The sequence below is a fragment of the Rhinopithecus bieti genome, unplaced genomic scaffold, assembly GCF_001698545.2.
Source record: "Rhinopithecus bieti isolate Rb0 unplaced genomic scaffold, ASM169854v2 scaffold_56566, whole genome shotgun sequence".
Taxonomy (NCBI): domain Eukaryota; kingdom Metazoa; phylum Chordata; class Mammalia; order Primates; family Cercopithecidae; genus Rhinopithecus; species Rhinopithecus bieti.
The window spans coordinates 12,743-19,197 of NW_016821700.1; the positions used below are offsets into that span (position 1 = coordinate 12,743).

Consider the following 6,455-nt stretch of genomic DNA (forward strand, 5'->3'; position numbering starts at 1 on the left):
TACAATACTGTATTTTACATGATCTCGTACCATTTTATGGCTGCATAGGCCACGATGTATAGGTCACAATAACTATACATCAATATAATTATATATCAATATAATTATATAGTAATATATATTTAAATATTGGTAAACTATATGTGTCTATGAAATTTCTATATTATTTGATATTCAGTTGTGCTCACAAGTCGATTGATTTCTTTTTTTTTCCCTGAGACCAAATCTTGTTCTGTAGCCCAGATCTGGGGAGCAGTGTTGCAATCTCGGCTCACTGCAATCTCTGCCTCCCAGGTTCAAGCAATTCTCCTCTCTCAGCCTTCCAAGTAGTTGGGATTACAGGTGCACACCACCACGCCCAGCTAATTTTTGTATTTTTAGTAGAGACGAGGTTTCACCATGTTGGCCAGGCCGGTCTCGAACTCCTAACCTCAGGTGATCTGCCTGCCTAGGCCTCGCAAAGTGCTAGGATTACAGGCATGTGCTAGGATTACAGGCATGAGCCACCGTGCCTGACCAGGTTTCTTTTATTTTTAAAAGCCTTTTAAGTTCAAACAGGTGCAGGTTTGTTACATAGGTAAACGTGTGTCATGGAGTTTGTTGTACAGATCACTTCATCATCAGGGTATAAATTCTAGAGCCCACTAATCATATTTCCTGATCCTCTCCCTTCTCCCACCCTTCGCCCTCCAATAGGCCCCAGTGTGTGTTGTTCCCCTCTATGTATCTGTCTTCTCATCATTTACCTCCGTCTTGTAAGTGAGAACATATGGCATTTGGGTGTGTGTTCCTGGGTTAGTTTGCTAAGGAAAATGGCCTCCAACTCCATCCATGTCCCTGCAAAGGACATGGTCTCGTTCTTTATTATGGCTGCATAGTATTCCATGGTGTATAGGTACCACATTTTCTTTATCCAGTCCACCGGTGACGGGCATTTAAATTTCTTCATGTTTGCTATCGTGAATATTGCTGCAAAGAACATATATGCGCATGCGTCTTTACAATAGAACAATTTATATTCCTTTAGGCATGTATCCAGTAATGAGATTGCTGGGTTGAATGATACATCTGTCTTTAGGTCTATTTTGTGGAAGGCAGAGTGACAAGTTCAAAAATTTTTAATTTAAACTAATGGCTTTATGTTCTTCCTTTTATTTCCTTTCATGTCTTTCAAAATCCATCTTAAGTACTTTGCCTGATTCTAATCATCTGCATATAGCTTAAACTATCAAAGATCTAAATATTATAAGGAAATCTACTTTGGGTGGAAAGAGTTCTCTGGGAGGCAGAGAATCCACTGAGACATACGTAGCGTGTGTTAGGTGCCTGACATACCAGACCTCAGTATTTCCTGCTTCCTTCTTGTGAGACCCTCTCTGCCTCCAGGGATCAAAGAGAAGAATCTCCCCAGACACTCTAAAATCCCTTTGGAGATACTACCTAGGAATTAGTAAATGTTTTGTTCATAATTACAAAAGGGAAATAAAGTTTTAAAAGCATAATAGCGTCCTAGGACTGCACTGTTACCTGTGACAGGTAAAATGATCATTGCAGTTGTGAGAGCAGGTGAGGTCACAGAACCACAAGCCCGTATCTAGCAGTCTGGCCTCTGCCCTCTCATATAATACTGACTGGCATGACCAGGTCACTGAGCTCACCATCCAGACAGAAGGATGGGTCAGGTGAGTGTTTCATGCTTCAGTTTAACAGGTAGAGTCTGGAATAGAAGGAGGTATATAAGAAGTCCAGATATGGCCGGGCGTGGTGGCTCATGCCTGTAATCCTAGCACTTTGGGAGGCCAAGGGGGGAGTGGATCACCTGAGGTCAGGAGTTTGAGACCAGCCTGGCCAACATGGCTAAACCCATCTCTACTAAAAATACAAAAATTACCAGGCTTGGTGGTGGGTGCCTATAATCCCAACTACTCTGGAGCCTGAGGCAGGAGAATCGCTTCAACCTGGGGAGCGGAGGTTATCATGAGCCGAGATCATGCTGCTTCACTCCAGCCTGGGAGTGAAACTCCATCTTGGGAGGAAAAAAAGGAGGTCCAGATAAGAGATCACATCAAGAAAAGGGAATCTTAGGGGTTTGAAACTAGTCTAATGTCAAAGCCACACAGGAAGGAAGACTAATTCCTGAGGCATGAGCTGAGCCAGGAAGGAGAGTTGGGGACTGTAGACCCTACACCAGTGCCTGATAGCTCCTAATGTAGTTTAGTTTAATCCTTCCATAATAATGATTTTTTGGTATTTAATCCACATGATGATGAAAGCTGGGTTTTAAGGTGCTTGAAGACTGGAACTCTAACATCTGTCTGTGGTTCAGCCACTTTACAGAAATCATAGAAGACTATTAAGGATAATTAGCTGTATGCCCTTATGACCTGATGCTGGAAATCACTGGGATAAATCTACAAAAATATCTAATTCTGTGCGGAGTCCGTGGCCTCAAGTGGCAGTTGCTGGCATAGAAATGTTATCTCAAAGTTCTCTGAAGGGCTAAATGGAGAGTCATTGTTTCTCTGTTGACTATGGTGTCTTCTGTATGTCTTCTGTATGGAGTCTGTTGATTATGGTGAGACTGTGTTCAGTCTTGAAGTTAGGAAGGCAACGTTTAGGGAACAGGAAAGTTTCTAATAATCAGTTTTAGATAGCAGTTATCAGTCTTGGATTATCTTGTAATGCTGTTGTCTGGCTTAAAAGAAACTCTAATATCCGTTTCTCATCACAACAATACGGTAAGTTGGTGAAGTGATGCATATGTTAATTAGCTTGATTGAATCTTTCTACTATGTATACATAGATCTAAACATCCCATTATATCCCCTAAATAGACACAATTATTGGCCAGTTAAAAATGAATAAATGTGACTGGGCACGGTGGCTCACGCCTGTAATCCCAGCATTTTGGGAGGCCAAGGCAGGTGGATCACTTGAGGTCAAGAATTCAAGACCAGCCTGGCCAACATGGCGAAACCCCATCTCTACTAAAAATACAAAAGATTACCTGGGCGTGGTGGCAGTCACCTGTAATCCCAGCTACTTGGAAGGATGAGGCAGGGAGAATTTCTTGAATTCGGGAGGTGGAGGTTGTGGTGAGCTGAGACCATGCCACTGCACTCCAGCCTGGGCAACAGAGCGAGGCTCTGTCTCAAAAATAATAATAATAAAATAAATAAATAAATAAATAGGGCCATGTGCAGTGTGGCTCACACCTGTAATCCCAGCACTTTGGGAGACCGAGGTGGGCGGATCACGAAGTCAGGAGATCGAGACCATCCTGGCCAAAATGGTGAATCCCCATCTCTACTAAAAATACAAAAATTAACTGGGCGTGGTGGCGCATGCCTGTAATCCCAGCTACTCAGGAGGCTGAGGCAGGAGAAATGCTTAAACCAGGGAGTCAGAGGTAGCGGTGAGCCAAGATCGTGCCACTGCACTCCAGCCTGGCTACAGAGTGAGTATCCCTCTCAAAAAATAAAATAAAATAGGCTGGGCGCGGTGGCTCAAGCCTGTAATCCCAGCACTTTGGGAGGCTGAGACGGGCAGATCACTAGGTCAAGGAGATCGACACCATCCTGGCTAACACGGTGAAGCCCCGTCTCTACTAAAAATACAAAAAAACTAGCCGGGCGAGGTGGAGGCGCCTGTAGTCCCAGCTACTCGGAGGTTGAGGCAGGAGAATGGCGTGAACCCGGGAGGCGGAGCTTCCCGTGAGCTGAGACCCGCCCTGCTCACTCCCGCCTGGGCGGCAGGGCAAGGCTCCGTCTCAAAAAAAAAAAAATAAAAATAAAATAAAATAAAGAGAAAAGAACACTGCAGTCTTTCATAAGCTTTCCCAGAATCCCTCTCTGAGTTTTCAAATCATAGCCAGGATCATAGATTGTTAGAATGTGAAGTAATAGAAAAAGTCATCTGGTTCAATCTCCTCATTTTCCTAGGAAACTGAGGCCCAAGGCAGGAGAGTAACTTTCCCCAAGGTCACACAGCTAGTAAGCTAGAGAGCTGGGGCATTATCTAGTTCCAATTCATGGCCAAGTGCTCTTTCAGCTTCTCTGTCCCTGCCAGCAGTTAGCACGCTACCTACCCTCCAGCACCTACTACCTTGAATAGGGCCCAGGGTCTGGACTGGGGAGGATGGCTGGCTTCTGTATTCCCAGAACAGGCTAAGCCTCCTCCTCTTCTGACCTCCTTTACTCCAGCCCAGCAGGCTGGGACACAGATACTCTGGAAGGGCTGGAGGGACTGGTTCTCCTGGGGACATCCTCCACTTCGAGTACCTGCTGAAGCAGGCCCTGGCCACCAGCATGCAGCTCAGCCTCCTCGCCAGGCCCCTCAACTCCAAGGCTGGAGGGCTACTGGCAGCTTCAAATTAGTTCCCAAGCACAAGATGAAAATCCAGTCTAGGAAGATGCCCCCCGCCCCTGGACAGCCCCCAGGAGAGCTAATGAGGCCAGGGGAAACCGCCCCAAGAAACCAGGTGAGGCAAAGAAAGACCCTCCCAACTTGAGCAAGGTGAAAAAGGCAGCCAGGAAGCCAGCAGAGGTGCAGACGTCTCCTCCCAAATTAGGTACCGCCAGGGAGAAGACCCCCCCAGCAAGACAGTGAGGCTGAGGACACCAAGGCAAAGCTAAGCAAGGCCCCCCACAAAGCCAAAGTCATGCAGGCCTCTTCCTGTGCCAATGGGCTCAGCAAGAAGTCAAAGGCCAAAGGCAGCAGGAGCAGCTAAGGAGACGCTGAGGCCCACAGGAAAATCAAAGCTGGGAGTAAGAGTTCAAAACTCACGGCCAGCAAGGTCAAGAACGGCGCTGCTTCCCCCACCAAAAAGAAGACGGTGGCCAAGGCCGAGGCCCCAAAAGGGGCAGCTGCTCAGGGTGCTGGGCAGAGGCCAAACACCAAGGCAGCTTCTCCTGCTGGGGGCAGTGTGTCCAAGGTGGTGCCTGCACACCTGACCGGGAAGACAGAAGCCTCCAAGGGCCTGAGAAAGCTTGGGCTGTCCATCAAGGCCTCATGATCCGAAGTGTTCAGAGGGCTGAGGCCTTGCGCCGGGGTGGAAATGGAGAGAGATTGAGCCTCTGCCCTAGTTTTTATTCCCCATCAAGCCCACGACTCTATTTGTTTAATTGTAAGCTATTTATCAATAAAGACTTTTGGTTTTTTTCCCAACCCCTGCCCCCCAAAAGAAGTCCAGGGCAGGAGAGTAGCTTTCCCCAAGGTCACACAGCTAGTAAGCTACAGAGTTGGGGCAGGATCTGATTCTGATTCGTGGGCCAGTGCACTTTCATCTTCTCTGTTTTCTTGGGTCAGGTGTCTCTGTGTCTGTCAGCAGCCCTCCGGTCCCTGCTACCCTGAAAGGTGTTTTTGTCTCTCTTCCTCACACCACCTCCCGATCTGGGAAGACACAGATGTGTTCCGGAAAAATGCACTAAGATCCAGCATTTCAGTTCCAGTTGTGCCACTCTTATGATGTGATTTTTGGCCGCAGTTTCATTTCCTATCAATTAGGGACAAGAATTTTTATTGGAAAGAGTCATTCTGAAGACAATGTGGAATGTATCTGAAATTGCCATCCCTGTGAATATAATAATATTCCATACACAGTTGTCAAGTTTGCAATTACAGGCAATGACTTTACTTAGATTCCCTAAGATCATCTGTTTGCAGGGCCTCAGCCCATTGAAATGAATTTTCTTTGCTACTTACCTAGTTTCAGGCCATCTGCAACTTTGTCCTTCCTTTCTCCAAGTCCATGTGTTAACTAAACTTTCCTATACCTTACCAGTTTTTTGATATTGATCAAGATCAAACCAGATGAAAATGCTATTTTGTGGCTTTGTTTTCTATCTGCTACTCCTTCCTCTGTGTCCCCATCTAATAAAGAAGCAACACTTTCCTTTATTCTCCTCTTTTTTTGCAATATCTTTGATGACTGTTTTTCTGAGCCTATTATGTACTCAGTTCACACATTGTTTCAGTTTTTGCTTTGGTTTTCTGGTTTTTGTCTCCTTAAGGTTTCAGCAGTGTATCATTTTTTTTTTTTCTTCTGGCAAAGAAGCTTACATTATAAAAAAGGGAGAGATCATTTTTGAAGTATTACATTGCTTACAGCAATGCATGGTTCATGGAAAACAAACTTTAATTGACAATGATGACAGTTAATTCTGGGATTTTTGGTTCTTGTGACTTCACTCATTCAAACTTGAATCAACACTAGTTTTGTTGGTCTGATTTAAGAAAGGAATATATTCTGGCCGGGCGCGGTGGCTCAAGCCTGTAATCCCAGCACTTCGGGAGGCCGAGACGGGCGGATCAGGAGGTCAGGAGATCGAGACCATCCTGGCTAACATGGTGAAACCCCGTCTCTACTAAAAAATACAAAAAACTAGCCGGGCGAGGTGGCGGGCGCCTGTAGTCCCAGCTACTCGGGAGGTTGAGGCAGGAGAATGGCATAAACC

General features: G+C 45.7%; 1 pseudogene; it reads left to right on the plus strand.

The window, feature by feature from the left end:
- The first annotated feature begins 1,673 nt into the window (after window positions 1-1,673).
- LOC108520954 (histone H1oo pseudogene) lies at window positions 1,674-5,071 on the plus strand (annotated as a pseudogene).
- The last annotated feature ends 1,384 nt before the right edge of the window (window positions 5,072-6,455 follow it).